The sequence below is a fragment of the Cotesia typhae genome, unplaced genomic scaffold (genome assembly GCF_013202065.1).
Source record: "Cotesia typhae breed Kobodo isofemale line unplaced genomic scaffold, CoteBio_Ctyphae contig_23, whole genome shotgun sequence".
Classification (NCBI taxonomy): Eukaryota; Metazoa; Arthropoda; class Insecta; order Hymenoptera; family Braconidae; genus Cotesia; species Cotesia typhae.
The window spans coordinates 2,744,896-2,766,633 of NW_027423729.1; the positions used below are offsets into that span (position 1 = coordinate 2,744,896).

A 21,738-nucleotide genomic window follows, 5' to 3' on the forward strand; every position below is an offset into this window, starting at 1 on the left:
AATCAATTTTTTATCAGTAGCGGTATCTTAAATATAATTCTGAAAATAGTATCTGAAATTTTTACAGAATATAAAAATATTTATGTAAAGTTTCATAATTTCATAAAAATTTTATTCTATACTTAAGAATTATTAATTTCTGTACTTATAATGTTTCTCTATATTATAACATACTATTGTTGCCGCTAGACTCTCCTTAAAATATTAATATTGAGTTTCAATCTATTGGATATACCAATAAATCAAAAAAAAAAATAATTAATATTATGAATAATATACGTAGAGTATGTTAACTAACATTATAGAACAAATATTTAGATTGTTATGCAAATGAATGTTTGCAGGTGAAGGTATCAGTCCACTGTGAATCCTGTCGTGGCAACTTTAAACTATCACGTCGCATGCTTCGCAGAGTCAAGTCCAACAAGTCGGAAATACCCGATCAAAGGAGGCGCTGCTCGTGGATAATATGCGGTAGAACCTGTAATCCACGACTGGCAGGTAAATTTAGCAGGTAACCGAATTGCGTAGAGATTCATTTTCCATCGGGGATGAAATTTACTCTCCCTATCTCTCTCTCTCTCTCTCTCTTCTCAACACATAGACGCTTTTATTTATTATACTGTATAAATTATATCCTGTTTCCTGAGGGATATTAATGAATGTGTCTGTAAGTTTTTTATCTATGCATCTGTGTATTTACGGTGGCGTGGTACATACTTAATTCAATCCACTTGATCTATAGTGCTCGGATGACTTTTCGACCCACGACGTCGATTGATGTATTGAGCCGCGTTTACACAATAAGTAAGACGATACAGAGCATAAGATAATTGGATAATCGATATGAGTTAATCAAATTCCAAGGCAAGATTGTGCGAACGCAACTTGTTTTAAATACATTTTTTTAACATCACTCTCATAATTATTTACTTCCGTGAACTACTCTTGATAAGATTTACTCTGACTCAGCAGAAATAAAATTCCTACAATATAGGCGTTTGTTATTTATTTTGGGTCAAAATGAATCATTTCAGAGTAACTAATCAAATTACTCAGTAATAATTCACTGCATTTTCCTTTAAATATATAAATTATTCATTACTTTCCAAGTACATCAATTTTTCATCAAAATTACATCACTTTTAACTATTAATTTTATAATGCCCTTTTTTCTTTACTTTCACAATATCAATTAGAAAATTAAAAAGAAAAAAAAAAACATAACTCAAATAAAAATTTGTATGGTCAAAATATTTCTTTGAAGTTCTAAAATAATAATTTTATTGAATTTTCATCAGAAAAAAATTTTATCGCAATATATAAAACAAGACCCATAACCTTAAAAAGTGATCATTGTCATGGTTCATAGTATTGCACCTGTAATAACATTTATGTTTATTCAGTATCTTACAACAACAATTATTCTATTAATAAAAATGTTTACTTTTAGAAACATCAATGCTTACACAATAAAAGTTTAAGGTTATGGATTTTATAATAGCATTTATCTTCGCAAACCTCCTTTCGATTTTTCACAATTGGTCAAAAAAAAGGTCAACTTATCTATTAGAAAAGTTCATTGATTCAAATTGAAAAAATTGAAAGCCAAGCAAATAAATTCAGTCAAAAATGAAACAAATTTTTCTTTAATCCAAAAAGTTTTAAATTAATATAATAAAATTTAAAAATAAAAGTTTTAAAATATTATCTGAAAATAAAAAGCTGACCTCTGTAAAGTTAAGTCGATTTTTTCGCCAAAGAATTTATTCAATTTCATGAAAAACTTCAAAAGATACCGAATGAAAAAACAAAATAAACTTTTTTAAATTGCTAACAGTTTCTTCCGTTTGAATAAATTCTGCAAAGGTTCTATCAATATTCAAATCTGGTTATATTTGGCGACTGAGGAGCTTTAAGAATTTGCCAATAAAAACTAAAAAGCCCGTTTTTTATAAATAATTCCATTCATGTTTCCCCTTTATTCAAATTATCAAAACTCAAAAGCTTAATGTCACTCATTACATCTGAGATAAAGAGCACAAAATGTTGTTTCTTAACTTATATCAAGTTGAAATTCAAAAACGGTCATTTAAAATCTTAAAATAAAAGCCAAAATTTTCTTTCAATCTTCATCACTTGATGAGCGCCTTGAATAACTCATTAATATATTTTGACATTTGAAATTCAAACATATCGATCTTCTAGGATGTCAAAGAGTGTAATCGAGCGAAGTATAAGATTTTATTTGTTCTCTTTGTGGCGCTCATACTTTCTCATTGTTCCTTTATTCTCATAGTTGTCAGCAATGTGTCGATGATAGTACAGTCCAACTACCCAATTTCGTGACGTCCCAGTTATTCAACTACCAACAACCCAACTCTCCAATGGTCCTCAATCTCTATTTCTCTCTATATATACATATATATGTATATATTTAATGGTATAGATAACTAGGTTACGGGAGCTGTTCTCGATCCCCACAGTGTGTTACTACATGACCGTTCAATGGATGAAAATCACATGTCCAGAGTCACATCCCTCGACCTTTCCCACTGTGTCACCCCTTTTAATAGTTTACTAGTACATACATTCACCCTTTCTTCATCTTCCTCCCTCATCTCAATGTCAAACCTGTGTCATTACATGCCCGTCAAGTATCTTCAACAACAAACTCTGTCATGATAAAAGTACATAAACCTTTTTAATTTAAATCGACCATCCACCGACTTTTTTTATCATTTTTTACTCCAAGTAATTCATTTCTGAGTTATGAATATTTTTATAATATTATGCTGATAAAAAAAATTGTCTTGGTTGAAGAAAAAAAGTTGTGAACAGAAAAAACTAAAATGAAAAATTTTAGTGTCTTTTATTTAATAGAAAAAAGAAAAATTTTTGGAGCTTGATTCAAGATAATTAGATTTTTGCAATTATTTTCTTGGTTAAGGATTTTTTTTACTAAGGCTATTTATTTTATAAATAAGAGTAATTTTAGTGAACTAAAATATATCTCTTTAACATATTTTAATTGAAAAAAAAAAAAAAAATGATTAAAGCAAAATTTAGATCAGGAATTTAATTTTAATATTAAAATTTCTTTGTTTAAAAAAAAAATTTCATAAAAGTTGAACAAAAAACTTTCATTTTTGATCTTCTCTTTCACACTTTTGAATTATAATTACAACTTATATTATAATTATTCGCACTAGATAGTTAAAATACCCTTCGAACATCAAACCACAGCGATCCGTACAAATTCCAACCCTCATCTCTCATCTTCCATTTCAGTCTCGTTATCAGGCGCCTTAAATTCACCCCAGAGGCCTAATCAAAGGTGGGGTGGCTTGAGGGTGGCTGCTAGTTAATCTAGTTAGTTGGCGAAACTGCACGTTCTCGCGGCCGCGATATAGAGGTGAAGTGCAGTGTCCGATCAATACTAACGTAACATTCTATCGTGTGAAGCTCACAGGAATTCTCTCAGTGCCGATTCGCCAGCTTTCTGGAAAATCTCGGTTAAACTTTACCTTTTTCATTAATTTTTTTGCCATTTTCGACTATCGCAAAAAAAGTTAAAAAATGAAAAGATAACCGGAGGTGTACGGTGTGAGAAGGCAAGCGTGAAAAGCCTTGAACGCTATGGAAATTCGGGTTTAACATTTAAGCGGATTTTCCCTCGAGCACATTTAGTTTTCGCAGAATACGTTACTATCCTATCACTCAAGTGCAAAATCATTAGTTTTATTCTTTTCATAACATTTTATTGCTCAAGTCAGACATTTGTTTGTTCGTTCTTGATAACGAGATTAAACATCCACGTTGATACTTTAATTGTTGAGTTTATAAACAATGAATATGTGCTTGTTGGGAAAGAATTTATTAATTGAAAATTATTCAAGTGATTTTCAATGGATAGAATTAATAAAACGAAAAAAATTTTATAATTTTTGAAAAATTGTTGGAATTTTTTTATAGAATTAATACTAAGATTGGTAAACTTGTGCATGCAGCTTTAACTTTTTCATATATATAAAAATCAGTTGTTGAAACATCGGCTTTTGAATTAAAAATTACCCTTTTGGAGTCAATCACCGATATTTAATGGACTAATAGTCGTTATGTAATTTTATTTGATAGACTAATGGTCGTTAAGCAAATTAAGAGGTAGTTCTAGACCTTTAATGAATTTACCACACGTGATGATCATTAGTTGAATGAAAAAAATTTTACTGCGGTTCAAAATTGATTTTGAAAAAAACTCTAAATTTAGTTTTTGATTACTAATTTAAATATAACAGTGTTAAAAAAAACTTATTTTGATGAAACAATATTTTTCCTAAAATAATAACTACTGTTAGTAAAATTAACAAGATATTAAAAAAACAAAAAATGAAGGGTTACAGTGAATTATTTTTACACATAAGAAGAAGTTACTGACTGACGAAAATTGAATGTTGAAGTTAATGTATCTTTATCACGTGGTTTGTGTATCCGCGCGTTGTTATTTCTCCTGTAAAACACACAATCAACATAGTCGGATGATTTTAAACGACACCAGAAATAATTCACCCGCAGTACAGAACCAGTATCAGCATCAACATTGCTATATGTATATGTATATATGTAATAGAGCCAGCACTCACGTCTGCGGTCTGGTTATTAACTATACGATGTAGCTTTAGATAATAACCGGTAAAATGTTTTTAAATTTTTCCACTCGACTAAACTTCCACTAAATCCGCTCCGTCTGATTTTATATCTGTATCTACTACTCTAAGGATGTAAATTTTTCTATTAATTTATAGTATATATATATATATATATATATATATATATATATATAATAATCATAGTATTAATCATGCCTACCTATATGACTACACGTGAAATATCTCATAGCATTTTTAACCCTCAATCTTGGCACATAAATGTCATGCTACCAAGACAATCTATTATTCCAAAAAGATTTAATCTGTATAAATCTTTCATACTAATTCTATTTTGATGATGAAATGAAAAATTAATATCCTTGAAGATATTGAGGATTTTAGTAGGCCGGTTATAGAACACGCGGTTGTTTATTTCTAATAAAAGTCAAATATGTTTGTGGTAATAACTCTTGTCGAATATTGTGGAAGCTTTTGTTGGTTCATTAATTTATCAGTTAAGGTGATTTTACATCTTATAATTTCAGATTAACGATACACTTATTACTATACAGTATGATGGTGCCGAGTAGAAAACTTTTTTTTCAGTCTATCGTGTAACCCAAATAGTTTTTTTTCTAGCACACCGTCTAAACTCAAAGATAATATCAACTAATTGAATCAAATCAAATTATTTCCGACAACTTAATTACAACCTCTCGAACGAAAATTTCGGGGCACTAATTAATACAATACGAAGCACACGAACCGACAACGCACGCATAACACTATTATATTCAATAATGAAATAACGCTGATTAATTTCACTCGCTCGGTACATACATATATAAAAAGATTACCTCGAATGAGTTATTACGATGAATTATAAATAAGCCTATATATTTATATTCACGAGTGATTAACGACATGAAGTATAATAAAAGTAATACTATAACTTGCAACTCCTAAACATACAACAAAACTCAACGAATAGGAGACACGCCTCAGAATGGCTTCTCGGTCGCACGGGAGAGCCAGAGCTTAAGAATCTAGAAGCTGTCGTGCAGCTAGGCTCTTGGACAAGTGTTATGTGTGCGGCTACTCCATTGTATTTACATTGAGCAATGTATTATTAATATCACACATAATAATAACACAACAGACCATAAACTGGAATAGAATCCACACCGACATTTAACATCTTCACATACCGTGGACGGTTACGGTTACCTTGAGTTTGGAGAGCGTATTAAACTACTGTGGAGGGTGTAGAGTGTAGGGTGTGTTTTTCCACCTGGTTGCGTGACTGCCAAACAGAACAGAATGGAATGGAATGGAATTGAGTATGAAGAGACAGAAAAAGCTAAAGCACCAAACCGGTATAGCAGAACTAAACGAAAACGGGTGTATATGTTTTGTCAAGAAAAAGATTCGTAGAAAAAAGGACACCACCACTTTAGACTATACACTCTTTTCAACTTATTTCGTTTAGTTAGAGATGAAAGGATAAAAAAATGAATGTTTGAGAGAAAATGAAACTAGAATGTATATATATATATATATATATATATATATATATATATATATATATATATATATATATATATATGTACGATCGTGACGGCGATTCACGATATAGGTCTTCGTATCGCCGACGTGGCGCCTACGATTCCCCGATCGATAAAGCCGACCAACCCAGCCAGCCAGCCAGACAACTCTTGCTCTTGCTCTGCAAAAGTGCCCCTTACTCTTCTCATTCTCATTTTATTTATTTGTGTGTCTTTCTATTCTATTCCTCCCCATCTTTTCATCAGTATCTCCTTCTTCTCCTCCTCTTTATGTCTCCCTCTCCCCTTCTTTAACTGTTCATCCCTTGTTTTACTTCATCTTTTTCTGGCCATTTTTTTATCTCCTATGTCCATTTTTTTCTCCTCTTTACGCTGATAATCTCGTTGACTGACCAAGACCCTCGTATAAAATAATACAAGGCACTCGTTATCTAGCCCCTTGGTTATTTTCGAGACGATATTTCGATTTATATGTTTATATATATAAATACAAGAGTCGGTAGGCCAAAACAGATTGTCAAAATTCAATTGATACTTGCGGGATTTTTATCGGGTATAAAATGCGCTGAACTTGTGTTAGCTCGATTTAGGGGAGGGCTGAATTGTAATTGTCTTGTTACCCGGGGAGAGATTAAAGAAACTCAAGTTATGGAGTATGGGTTGATTTAAATTGTTAGATAGTTTAAAATGTGATGCGACCTGAAGGAAAGTTATCTTTGACTTTGACTTTGCATGAAAATTTTATCGGGAAGAAAATATCCTAGAAGATAAATATCTAGAATCTAACCAAATCGTGTAGTATCTATTCTTTATCTCATGAAGTTCGGATTGCTGATTTTTTTTTTTTCATTACTCATGTCATATGTCTGTAGATGTATTTTCTTCATTGGATTCAAAAGTTTCGTGAGCTTGACTATTTATCACCGGGTAGCTGTCCAAAAAATTACATTTGCTTGGAAAAACGATTACGCAATACGATTTAGTGCGACGCGAAATGGAGTTACACAACTAGTTGAAATTTTATTTTCACTGTATTAATTTAATTATTGACAAAAATGATCATTCTTTAAATTTATATTTTATTTTCGAAAAATAATTTTTTTGTTACTCTAAAAGTAATTAAAAAATAGGAAATTCAGTGTACTTGACCAAAAACTTAATACTTCTTCAAGTGTTCTATGTTGCCCTTCTATAAATAAAATTTATTTACTTTACTTGAATTTTGATAACTCGGTTTTGTAAGTTCATGGACAATTTCCGCAGAATATAAATTTAAAATGCAAATTTTACTGTAAATTGCTTGAGACATTTCATGAAAATTCAAAAGATAATTATTAACGGTGTGTATTACACTTGCATTTTACTGAAAAATTAAAATAGTGACGTTGTTTAGTAACTAAATATTAATGAGAATGCCTTGATAAGAAGAATCTCACAAAAACTCGAAAAATTAATTCTTTGCTTTCTTTTTCTCAAGAATTTCTTTAGAATTTTATCTTGCTTTTATTCATAAAGAATTTTACTAGAAGCTTTTATCTTTCTGAGCAACATTTATTACTTAACTTCACACTCATAAAATTTAAGAAGAAAGTATGTCAACAAAATAACTAAATTTCTATAGTATAACGCTTTCAATGGGTGCGAACTATCAAATACACTCGTTATTACGTAAATAACACATACTTGCATATTTGTACGTTACATAATTCATAGGGTGTGTTCCAAAATCACCCTACAGCCGTACTTTCAAAAGTGTTGATACGAAAAGTCTTACGTAATAAAAAGATATACTATTTCTAGATGTACTCGTTAAAGTAATTTTCAGCGCAAACCTTTACAGAAACTAAAAAACACTTAAAAATTTTTACGACTTTAAAGCTTTCTTTTACACCTTTAGAAAACTTGAACAGTGTAATTTACCATTTCAAATGTACTTTTAGATTGAACTTTAACTACTTAAAATTATTATTTTCCAAACTTGTCACTTTTACATTTCTCATTTGTTATAAATTAAAGTTGTTATAAAGTAATAAATTATTTTAATAATTATTTTAACTTACATTTTTAATGCGTATCAGAAAAAAAGTTCGAAAGTTAATTTTTGACGTCAGTCATGAAAGATAAAAAAAACTAGTAGCCCAGTATTGACATTAAAAAATTTTTTAAGTAACAGGTGACGGTAAAAAAATTACGTTTGCAATTTTTTTTTACATATTTAATTAAAAAAAACTTTTTCCCATGCAACCAAAAAATTAAGTGTATTTAATATTAAATATACTTTATTTTAATGTGCAGATTGTTTATAACTACAGTAAAAACAAGTCAACTTATATTAATGGGTTAAATTAAAATAAATCTATATGTAAATACGCTTAATATATAAATAAATGGCTGTCATAGAGGAATGGACATAAATTAATGTCGATATACTTTCTCGGCATTATTACTATGAAATTTCACCCTCGTATTTGTACTCCCAACTATAAGCTTCTCTCACGTATATATTATACGATACCTATTTGCGTACAAGCAGACAAGTAAAAGTGTTGTACCGGCATATGCCATGTATAGTGGCAAGCAATAGTGGCATTTCTATCTCGGCTGACCGTAACGTAACGCACTAGCACTAGCCCATTCTATCACACAGTGTAGGGATAGGTATAATAATTTTACTTCACAAGGAAATGTGTATAGAAACCCAGTGAATTCACACGCTTATTTGAACAGAAATGAAGCCACAAGAGTACCAGTCAACAAAGAGGACGTCAATGCTAATGTATCTCAATTAAAATCTGTTCCAAACTCTTTTAACTAATAATTCTCGACATATATTTATGCTCGTAATCAAAATAGTAATTACGATCATCCTCGTCCTGGTTCATTACTGTAAATTATAATATTTTATCGGGCGAGTAACTAGGGATAAAATTTATAAATATAGTTAAAAAATAAATAAATAAATTTACATTTGGATTCAAGCCAGAGTTAATTAAATATTCACTAAAGTAATTGGTCTACTTTTGAGCGCGTAGTCAAGCACTGTAAATTAAACGATGCATTATTGGAATTGAAATTTTAAAGCCTCGTACTTTGAGAGATAATTACTGTATGAACTGAAAAATTACAGTGGATATTAGCAGAGTGGTTTATGAATTTTTTTTTAATTTCTCAGAAAATTTATTCAAATTGTTTAATGTAAAAATTTTTTGGTTTTTGTGTAAAATATTGAAAATATAAAAAAATTGCAAAATACCTTTCTCGGAGGGAATTTAATTGTTTAAAGTTTTAAATTTTTTGACCAAAAACAATTTTTTTTTTTTTTTTTTTTTTTTCAAAAATTTCAGTTCGAATTTCTAGCTAAAATATTGGAGATGAAAAAAATCATAAGAGACTTTTTTTGTAGAAAATTTAATTTTCTACGGAAAAGTTTTCTATCAATTTTACCGTATCTCGTTCTTTGGCCAGAATTTAATTTAAAAGACTTCATTCGAATTATTTATATTTGTAAGAGCGTGAAATTTTCTGCGACACCGAAATAATCGTATAAAATAAAATAGAAATATTTTGACACCATACGAATTGTCGAAGAAAAAAATAAACTAATTTGCTGATGTAAGAGGAAGTAACAAACAAAAGTTCAAGAGCTTTTGTATCAAGTTAACAAATAATTAAACTAGAGGATAATTTAGCGTACAGTGAAAAATATAAAAATATTCTCACGCATATCGCATTTAATGACGCGGATCTGGTATTGTATGGGAGACAAACTATTATAGTATATTGTCAATGACATTTTAAACTAGTGTCAGAATAATCTGTTCATATATATATGTACATATATTTTCTCATATAACACTTGACTTGAAACACCCTGTACTGATGCTCCGTGTTGTAAACCGCAATGAATTTAATGAGAGTTTCCGTCGCCAGTGATGATGATGGGAATAAGTAATAACAACAACAACAATACCAATAATAATAGTAATATAATAGTGTTCACGTGGACATTGATGCATGACATAACGTAACGACGTTGACGTCATTACACGGACGTCATTGACGGGTTTCGAGATAACTTGTTCGAGGAAAGATCACCGTGACAATTAGCCATGGCTTAGCTCACTCACATCCCGCATGCTGTCCGTTGTACCCGAGTAAACTACTCAACTCTGTGGTGATTAATATATCAAGAGATGAGGCTATATTTATGTTTTCAACAAGCTTGTTACGAAATTATCGAGTTTTATTTTAAAATATCAGAAACATTCTTTTCTACCAACAACCTCATTTTTTTTTTTTTTTTTTTTCGATCCACGAGTTGTCTTTTTTCCAATATTAAAGTAAAATTTTACGAGAAAGTATTTGTCATCAATTTACTGTTGATTCAAAATTTTTTCAACTGGATGAGTTTGAATTAATTGATTAAAACTCTTATCTTAAGAACAAAAAATTCCTCTTGAAAAATTTGATAAAAATTTTTAACAAAAAAGTATTGATTTTAAAATAACCATGTGGGAATAGTTTCAAAATAATTTTCTTCGTTGAATATAGCTTTTCATAAAATCAAATTATTTTTTCCATCAACGTGTTGACCATCCACAGAACGGTAATGTTGATATCAAAAGTTGTGTCCAGGGTGCAATTTAGTGGTTCGATTTCCATCAACCACAATTTATGTTTTTATCAATGGAATTTAGTGTCCAAAGCAGAAAATAGAGTACTCGAAGAGAGTCTGTTGATGAAATGGCGATCGACATGAAGCTTGGTTATGATAAAATTTGAAGTTTATGGGTATTACTGAGTTTATGTCGACACTTGCGGTATATTAACAATAAAGTAAATTGAATCAGGGCCGTGATGGATAGTGGATTGTCGTTATAAATATCATTTGTAAGCATGCAAATCGTGTACATCACACGCGATTGTCAGGGCTAATAGGATCGCGATTGAAAAACGACCGGAGAGGACAGAGAAGACGTGTAATTCGATTGACCTCTCTTCGTCTCCGTCATTCATTATCAGATCACTATCGCTATGAAAAAGTTATAAAGTTATTCAACGCGCTAGCACACTCTATTTTAAATTACTTCTTTCATATAAATTCAGAGAATAAATTTCCTTCTTTAAAAATAGAATAATTAAATTAATAATCTTTGATTATATATTCTGATTGCTCTTGGCAGTTTTTCGTTTTCTTCATTGTTGTGGTTGTTGTTGTAGTCGTTGGCTTGTCGTTCGTCGATCGAAAGAGACTGCGCTTGCGCGTTTTATGCATTTCAGTAGTGCATATGTAATATCTTCCTATATATATATATGTACCCTATGCCTGATGTTTACCATAGACTAACATGATGTACACCATAAATTACAGTTATATATCTGAAGTACATTCTGCATGTACACTATCTATGTACGGCAATAATACAACTTATATTATATATAACTTGACGCTGTACAACCTCTACCTCTAGCTTTATACCTTTATACTCCATCTGTATTGTGCACTTGCTCCCGCATGGCTCGTCGGACCGCGAGTCAGACTACTTGAAGGACAAGGTGACGTTAATATAAGTCAATAAATAAAAGCTCTGTAGTTTATAATTAAGTCTCTAACTTTGTCTAATATTATTAAATTATTCGTGATTTTGTTTGTTATGCAAACCATCAATCTTCTTGTGATCCACTCAGCCATCAATCATCCACTTATAGCAACAATAACAACAACACTAATGATGATAAGTACATTAATAATTAAATAAAAATAAATTTTATAATAATAATATAATTTATTAATATTATTTATATTGGTATTAAATTTATTTTGATTTAATTATCAATGTACTTATTACAAAAAAAAATTTTTTTCTACGTAAATAACATTATTTATAATGGCAAATATGAGTTAATAATTAGATACCCACTTAATCAATTATCATCTAGGAAAAGGATGTAACACTTAGAGGCGTACTCAACGATGATTCTTAATCAGGTTCACAGCGGAAAATAAAGACTCCCCTGAGGATTAATTGCATCCTCATGCATGACATTGTGAAATTAGCATTTATATTACTCGTTAAAATGCATTTGTCGACTTTAAATTTTTAAGTTCCCACTTCATTATTATTATTATTACTTCAACTTTGACTTTTCTTCATTTTTACCCAATTCTATAAATTATAGAAACTTAATATCTATTATTCAATTATTCAATTGATTGAATGGAATTTGTGTGGTTTAATTTACCGGTGACTGTATAATAATAATAATTATTATTATTAATAATCGTAATTGATACTATACATATATGTGATCTTTCGTCTTTTCGTCAATCACCAATTATATTACAATTTCACTAATTAAATTTATAATTATCGTGTTTATTTCTGACGTGTATTCATAAAACCTCGAATCTTCATAAATTTATTTTGGGAATAAATTATTTGTAAAAGTTTCTTGATTGCTTTCTATCAATAGAATAATTTGATGAATACATAATCAATTATTGTAAAACTGAAATTGATTTTAATGGAATGGGATTTGAGCTAAAAACTGAAACTTTTGTTCAATAACTTTGAAGATTTTTATGTTAATTCTCCAGAAACTTATAAAAAAAAAAAAAAATTCAAAAATTTAAGTTATTTTTCCATTTATATAGTTTTTCTCAACTCTTCTTATAATAATATTCTTAACAGAAAAACATTTAAAACTGAACAACTCATTTCTCAAAGTTCACAATCCTTCAGGCGAAAAGTTTTGATGATTGTAAGATAAATGCTTCTGAAGTCGGCCAGCTCAACTTTTTATCAAATCAAATAATGGAAGTTTTAGGCACAGTAATAGAGAACGTTTTACCAATTAAATAATTCTGAAAAACTTAAACCTAGAATTATATTGGCCATTCATTCTTTAATTAATTAATATCAAAGTATATTGATCTCCGTACATTTTACTTGAATCAATTCCGAAATAAAAATTCTGTGAATCAAATTAAAAAAATTATTAATACGTTTTTCAAGATAATAATATTTGAAGCTTCATTTTTGTTCAATAAGAAAAAAATTAAACGGACATAAATTTTTTGAAGATATTTTTGCAACGTTTCGACCATTTATTTGATCTTCATCAGGCATCTGAAAATTATACATGTCAATTTTACAATTTTAAATGTGGATGATAATATTCTGATTGATTTAAATAATTTTATGATGTAAACACTGGTGTAATGAGCTTTTAAATTACCGTAAACTGAAATTCATACAGACAACCTGAATAGAGAAGCTATTTCGATAAATTATGCGCCTAGTTTACTAAGCTGAGCTGAGCTTACCCGACACGATGAAGATCGACAGAGCAGCGATGTTGTCTTATCGTCCAAGTGTCTCATGTTTCATTATCGAAAATTGTCTCCGTCGGATATCTGTAATCATTATCACGGTGCCGTAATCGTTATCGTTAGAGAGAACACAACAGCGCTATAAAAGTTAATTTAGATTGGGTTCAATACTCTTGTTTGCATGACACTAAACTCTTGAAAATAAAAATAAAAAAAAATATTCCATGTATGTGATATGATACAAAGTTCAAAAAATTATTTTTACACTGAAAAATTTTTTAATCAACCTAAATTTAATTAACTCAAGAGAAATTTTTTTTTAGTGCAATTTTGACAATTATTATAACAAAAGCAAGTAAAAATTTGAATGAATAAATAATTTGACGAATTATGCTCAGGATCTGGGTGATAAATTTAACGGTTCAATTTGTCTGTTTAAAGTGTCTATATTATGCGTCGTCTATCGTGTGACACACGAGACACAACACGAAAGCGTGAGAAATGTGTGACGAAAATCTCAGTATATAGGTCTCTACTAAATAATATAACGTAACCGTGCGATTTATACGGACGCATATATATGACTGGCGTGCATTATGCAATTGTTAACTCGGTGGTAGAGTTAACCAAAAGCTCCGAAACCACCGCATCTCATTCCCATACAGTTACACACGAATAAACTCCGGTAGTTAAAACTATTCCTGTCTAATTCATCCAAAAGTTACTGGTTAAAGTTTCACCTTTGTTCCAGCGTTAATTGTACTTGAAAAAAATTTGTTGTACTCTAATTTTGATCTAACTAGAAATTATTTTGCACACCTCAAAAAGGGTGCAATTTACTTTTTATTCCTGAAAATTATAATTTGATGAAAATAATTATTTATTCAAATAATTTTTTAATAAAATTTTACAATTAGTCTTTTCAATATAGTAGCTCGTACACTAAAAGAAAAATTAATTTTACTCCAAAAAATTTTGAATTAAGAAAATAATATTGTTGAATTTCTTAAATTATGCAAAAAAAATTTTGATCTTAAAAAAGTTTCTTAATTTAAAATTAATTGAGTTCAAAAATTTTTTTACTGGATTTAATCCAAAAAAAAAAAAAAAGTTGATTTTAGATTAAAAAATTAAGCCAGAAAATTTTTTTTTCTACTCAAGAAATTATTTTTTTTGTAAAGAAAATGAAATTCTTCAAGATAAATTTCCTTTTGAACCAAATCAATATTTTATCAGTTGAATCATAATCAATAAAAGAAGGTCACGTAACACTACACATTTAACAATCCCACCACAATATAATTTGAAGAATTTCTTGTTCTAAATTAAAACTTTTGATAGATTCTACTCGACTAAAAAATAAAAAAAATACTCCAATTAGCCTAATAAAATTAAAGTCCTATTAAAAATCTCATTTTCAATTTCAGCGCTTGAACTTCTTAACACGTGTATTTAATATTTCTTCCACTCGCGCTACATGATTAACTTCAATGATTAATCTCCTCATAGTCCTGTATCCGAAGAGTCCTCAAGTGTTGTGAATCTAAAACCATGTCCTCCAGCGATTCATCGCAATTAAAATTCTATGAATTAAACAGCTGAATAAAATAAAATCCGCGGTTGGTATCATCCAATAAAATGTCTCACAATTAAGAAGCAAAATAAAATAAAAATCCACAGTTAAATAAATAAAAGATAAAAACACAAAGTAAAACAAAAAATAAAAGAATCTAGCAGTGGTAGTACAGGAAGCAAAATGAATTAATTAAGAAAGTATTGTATATAACAGGCGTAATCTCGAACACTTTGCGAAAGAGCATTAATGCAGTAGCAGTGGCAGTAAAAAAAAAATAAAATAAAAAAAGCACAAGTCCCCTTTGAAGTTGTTATATCAACTTTTATCTCGACCTTTTTATACTAAAACTTTAGCCATCTTCAATACACGCTCATTGTCTCCCGCAACAAAATACCTAGGTCATTATACAAAACAATAACAGTGATATGGATAAAAACAAAAAAACAATATTTAAAACAAAATGTAACAAAGTTTTAAATTTTAAATCCGATAAGACGACTCTGCTCGTCTATAGCAAAAGAAAATCCGATGGCAGAACAGTGTCACCTACACCGGTGACCTAGTCCTCGCTTTCCTGATACATATTATAGCTTTTAGCTTATTCACAGCTTCATACTTCGTAGACACTACATTACATTTCATAGTGATTCTTCTACCGATCGCTCAATCCTGTCTCGTCATGCTCATTAAACCCGCGTCCATGCGTACAAGAATTATCAAGAAAAGACACCCATGTATTTTGAATTTAACAGTGTAGATTATCTACTCTCATACTGATTCTCATTATCATTATCTTGATACTATACCTTGTACACTAGAATATCATTATCCGATGCACTGATTAACATCATCACGTTGATTACTACCCAGAGCTTTTGTCATCGTCGCAATTACGCATATCAAATCCCCTCGGATAAATAAACCCTGTATGTACCTGAAGTTCTGAACGTTTTTTTTTGAACGAAAATCAAAAAAAAAAATTTTTTTGCTTTTGAGACTGAAAATGATTTTTCAGTTTCAAAATAAGTCAAAGAGCCCGGAAAATAGTATATTGGATTCTCAAAATACCAAAACTACCCCTTCGAGCCACCCCAAAGACTTAAATTTTGAAAAAAAATTAAAAAAAAATAGTTCAAAGGGTCGTTTGAAGCTACGATTTTTTTTAACCCTGTATTATACAACGACATACTGAGATTTGTTACGATTTGTTATACGATAAGCTGCTATTGCTTTTAATAGCTCAGAAGTTGATTTAATTTTTTGATTCGTGGAGAAAAATTTTCTGGAAGGAAGAGAGATGCTTACAAATCCGTTAAATAATTCATTAATGTTAAGAATACTTTGAGATTATAAAATTTTTTAAATCAAAAATCATTTTTCAATTAATATATATTTATTTATTTTAGTGTTAAATTTTTAATCGATTTTTTATTCTTAAAAAACAATTTTACAAAAACGTAAAAAAGTACCGCCTGCTTTTATTAAAACAATTTTAAAAATAAATTCTGAACTCAAAGACAAAAACAATATTATTTTTTATTTATGCGATACGTGTCTTTTTTATGTCAATCAATATTGATATTTTATTATTACGAAAAAATAAGATAAAAAAAAATAAAAATACATTTTTATAAATGTTTTCAAAGTAAAAATAACAATTTCTCAAATTCTTATATTTTGAAAATGAAGCTTATTTAACCCCAAAAACATCATAATTAGTTATAAAAAAAATTCACTTCTGCTTAGACTTGAAACAAACTTTACTCTAACTCAATATTTTCATCTCCTGACCTTAAAAGCGAGCGTAGTGTACTACAGTAGTACAAGGTTCGTACAAGTGCGGCAATAAGTGAATACACGAAGCCTCGGCCGAGTAATGCAGTGTAATAGTAACGTACACTCTACCGTTCATTATAGTATATAAGTATAAATACAGGTGCAAGCACAGATATAAAATAGACAGTCGAGGTTCCCAAATCAAAATTTAAGATAACGAATGTCAGAGTAGTGTAAGCTGCAGATTTATCTTATTCTGAATTTTAAATTTCATTTCAAATTAAAACTCTTAAAAAAAAATTTTTTTTTTTATTTTTTCTGCACTAAAAAAATTTATTTTGGATTAAGTAAAATTTTCTTGAGCCACAAAAATATTCTTGCTTCAAATTAATTTCGGTTTTCCTTGAAATTTCTTGGTCCAAGTAAACATTTTTTTCTGTGTAGCCAAAAAAAAATTAACACTCAAAAAAGGTCTTGCATGGATGGACATAATTATAATATAATAGAGAGAACACAATACAACAGTGTAATAGAGTTCGAGAAAGGAGTAACCCCTGTTAGGTTGGGCAGAGGGAAAAGTGTAAGAGTGAGTGAGTGTCGGGAGGGATGAAAGCGGGGCAAAGAGGTTCAGTTGTCGAGGGAGTGGAAAGGTATATACTATGTATATATATGTAGAGAGAGAGAGAGAGAGAGAGAGAGAGAGAGAGAGAGAGAGAGAGAGAGAGAGAGAGAGAGAGAGAGAGAGAGAGAGAGAGAGAGAGAGAGACGTTAATAGTAAAGACGGGATGGATAATATAACGGGGGCTGGTGGATGAGCGTCCATGTCAGAATACAACAAAAAGTGAGAGAAAACCGGCTGTGGAAAAAGAGGGTAGGTCGGACAAGGGTGGCGCAAGGGCGCGAGATGTACGCGTGCGCTCGAGCCCCGGCCTTTCTTGGCCGCCGCTAGAACGTCAGTCCGCGGATGGGAGACCTCAGTCTCGTTCGAAATTCGTCCCGCACTCACGGTTTCTCATCGTCATTCTATGTCCTATAAATATACATATATATATATATATATATATATATATAGTAATATAACTAGTGATTTAACCTAAATCGTTACAGTTACAGTTGTATTAATATAAGTAGTTAGTATGTACCTGTATATGTAGTTGAGTGGTTGTTAATTCAGTCTGGAGACAGATATTTTTCACCTTTTTGATTTTTATAAATAAATTATTTTATAAAAAATAAGTAAGTGTCAGTCGGTCGAGTTTGATAGATGAGAAACGGAGCAAACTTAAAAGCTAAATTCAGGAAAGTCGAAGCTTTGAAACGAAAAACGCGAGCAGTGACTGGGACGTGCACCAGCCAGTGGGAGCGTCTCGATATCCAACCCAAGGGAACTCGACTGGCCAGCAAAAGTAAAAAAGCTCCAGTGATTTTTCGGAGCAACTTGAAAAAAAATTTGGAAAACGAAGATAATTTAAACTTTGAATTAGACTCAGACTTGGAGATTCATTTTGAGGTAGAGGTCGGAGTAGCTTGCGGCAGAGGTGGAGGTCGCGGGTTGTTATGGAACCAAAGTACGAAAACTCGTGAGTGGTTTGATCGGGGTAGTGAAATGTGGCACGAACTAGGATGGGCTTCGACGTGACATTGGAAAAGACATATATTTAGCGAAGTAGAATTTGGGTTTCTTTCACCGTAATATATTGAAAATAATTGTAATGATAATTAATATTATTTTGTTTTGTTAAATGTCAATATGTACATATACGTGGATATATTGTAGTTGATTATTATTGTATTAGTAGTGTGTGAGTGCAGTGATTGTTGAAGAAGAAACTGAGCTAAGAAGAAATAATAAAAGCGATTTTTATAATATTTATGATAGTGGCGGAAAAGAACAGCAGTTACGAATTTAAATGTGTCGCTCGCGGTACAAGACGTGATAGTGAGGGCCTCCTCGGAACGGTGGCTGCTGTTGGAGGCGACGAAGAAGGTGAGGCCGAGTGCGAGCTGGCGGAGAACAAGGATAAATTTAAGGGATTGCAAGGAAGGTGGAGACGAAAGAGGAGTTAGCAAAAAGTGTGAGTGAGGTGATTATTGTTGGATCAAAAATTATTTTTTTTTTTATTTGACAAATTGGAGGGAAATTTTTTTTTTTTACAAATATTTTTTTAAACGATGAAAATCTTTTTTCTTCATTGAATTTTTTTTGTGCACAAAAATATTTAACCTTGATTATAGAAAATATTTATCAAATTCAATATTTCGACTTCTATAACCGCCGGATTTCGCGTGGAATGCCCCATATAGATAGATAGATATTTATACAAACTTAAATATAAATAAATGTATAGTACGTTTGTGAGAAGACATGTGTGTGTGTAATTTATTATTCTCACCAGTTTGGAGCAGCTTGGCTTAATAAAATACCTCACGAGTTCGAGGTGAGACTGTCCGCTTTGTACCTACACTCAACTCAGTATTCACATAATAATAATAATAATAATAATAGTTTAATATATATTCTCATACATTGACATGACTTAGCTGGTACAGATCGAGAGGCTCGGAGTAAGGGAGGGCTTTCAGACGGGCGAGCGTGGAAATTAAGCTTGGTTAAGAAGAGTAAGACCCGATTTTATTTTTAGTAAGCGTAAGCATCTAAACGTAGAGAGAGTGCCAGAGACTAAGACCGAGACTGAGACCGGTGGCGGCAGCAACATCTCGACGTATGTCACACTCGAATTATATTTTATTCTTATCTCTTTATTTACTTTCTTTCTCTCTTTTTTTATTTCATCTACCGCGTGCTTTTTCATCCCCCGCTATTATTATTAATAAATAATAATAACATACACGTACACTATTTCTGGTGATCTTAGCACTAAAGATAAATAAAAGTTTCAAGCATCGAGGGATGTTCACGCCCTCTACCATTATTTTAAAGTGTAATTGTCGGTACAAATAAAATAAAATGAATAAATTATCTCTTGGAAGTATTATGTAACCTCTTACTCTAGTGAGTACAGCAAGAGGACAACAGTTAAACTCAACGCTGCCTGGGCACATAACAGATCTCTCGGTTTCGTCTGAAGCCACCGCGTCTAACATTATTTCGGGAGTATCAGCCATACCACTCACACTTATTCTCACACTCATACTGATGCACTGACATTTTACACACTCCACATCAGTAATATAACAAGTAGTACTGTAAGAGACCTCGATCATCAGACCTCAAGACTCGAGACATTGCCGAGCGAGACGTAGACGGCGATATAAGACAATTCGCGAGAATAGAAGAATAGAAAATGAGTAACTTCTACCGAGTAGTCGCTCCACAGTTATGTCAGTCCGGGCGAATTACATTATAAGATACTTCATACTACTTCGTCTTCATAGTTGTCGCCATCATCAGCTTCATCTTCATCTTTCTTCTTTCGTCAGCTTGAAATATGACTCGCGGTCCAAATTTGACTGCCCTTTTGCCTACGTCATTTCCTGCAGCTATTTATCATTATATATCTAAACAAATTTTTTTTCTATAATTTATTTATTAAAAAAATTAATTTTACATTACATTAAAAAATCTTGAATCAAAAAATATCATTGTTTTGAATCAAGCAGAAAAATTCTTAGACTAAGAAATTGGTTTGGGTTCAATTTTACTTAAATCAAGACAATAAAAGTCTTAAAAATTATATTCTGCGTTCAAAAAAAATTTTTTTTTATAATTAAGATTATTTTTTTATCAGTGCATTAAAATTCTAAATTACTACTATTTTTTTAGACTTGTATACTTGATGTGTGATAAATCATCTTGGACTAAAAATATTAGATCAATTTGAAACAAGTAAAAAAATTCAATGAAGTAAATTTAAGTTTTTTTAATCTCTCTTAATCGGTTAAATTTTGTATCAGTATACAAAAAACTTAATTTACCCTTAAAAATGTGAGTTAATTTTTTGTAAAAGATTTTATTGATAATTGACTTAAAAAACCTTTCAAAAGTTTTAATGATTTGTTTACCGTCCTAGATTTAGCTTCTACTGTAACATAATTAAAGAAATCTTTTGACATTTTCTTGCATCAAGTTTTGGATGTTCAAAGATAGTAAGTTAGAGCAATTAAAAAAAAAAATAAATTGTTAGAGCAAAGTGTTTCTGTCATAAGATTCCATAAAGATATTAAAACTTCATTTTTATGAGTTCATTAGAGAGAGAGAGTTTCTTCACTTAGCGTAAATTCATAAATAAAATAACTCTCAAGCCAGTAACAGGTTCATCATATATTTTCCATCACTAAAATTTCAAGTTTAAATTTTTGTCAATTTTAATCATTAAATTTAGAATTTATTCTGATAAATAAATTATTTCGATAAAAATTAAAAAAAAAAAAAAAAAAACAAAAAAGCCATTAGTACCAGTGATTAATTTTTGATAGTTGACCCATTTAGTATATTACCATTTCCATTACTATCGACTTTTTTATCAGCATAGACATGAACATATAGGTATAATGAATTCTCTATAAATTAATGGCCGTCGGACGTTGGTCTTTAGAATGACGAAAAAATATTGAAAAAATAAAAAAACGTAATGAGTAAAAATAACTAATCGCTTGTAATCGCTAAAAAACAGTGTACACAAGTTACATTTATTGTCACGCTGTTATATTCTTAACCAATTGACGTCAAAGCTTTACTGATAAATTTGTTTTGTCGCTTTAATATATTTATGTAGCAATTAATTTTGCTCCTTGCTATCTTAGAATTGATAACGGGTTTTGTCGAGTAATAATGAGGTCGTTGAGATGATACCTAGGCTGTGTATAGGTGTGTAATAT

At 30.4% G+C, this 21,738-nt stretch overlaps 1 protein-coding gene across 7 annotated transcripts in view; it reads left to right on the forward strand.

The window, feature by feature from the left end:
- The first annotated feature begins 362 nt into the window (after window positions 1-362).
- The window catches only part of Pmca (plasma membrane calcium-transporting ATPase 3), a 67,296-nt gene continuing 45,920 nt past the window's right edge, over window positions 363-21,738 (forward strand). For 6 of the 7 annotated variants that reach the window (XR_012478753.1, XM_074238718.1, XM_074238720.1 and 3 more), the window contains exon 1: window positions 363-501. The gene's annotated coding sequence lies outside the window, so the exon portion shown is untranslated. Of the gene's footprint in view, window positions 515-21,738 lie in introns of all 7 variants that reach the window. The other variant, XM_074238714.1, reaches the window with a different exon arrangement.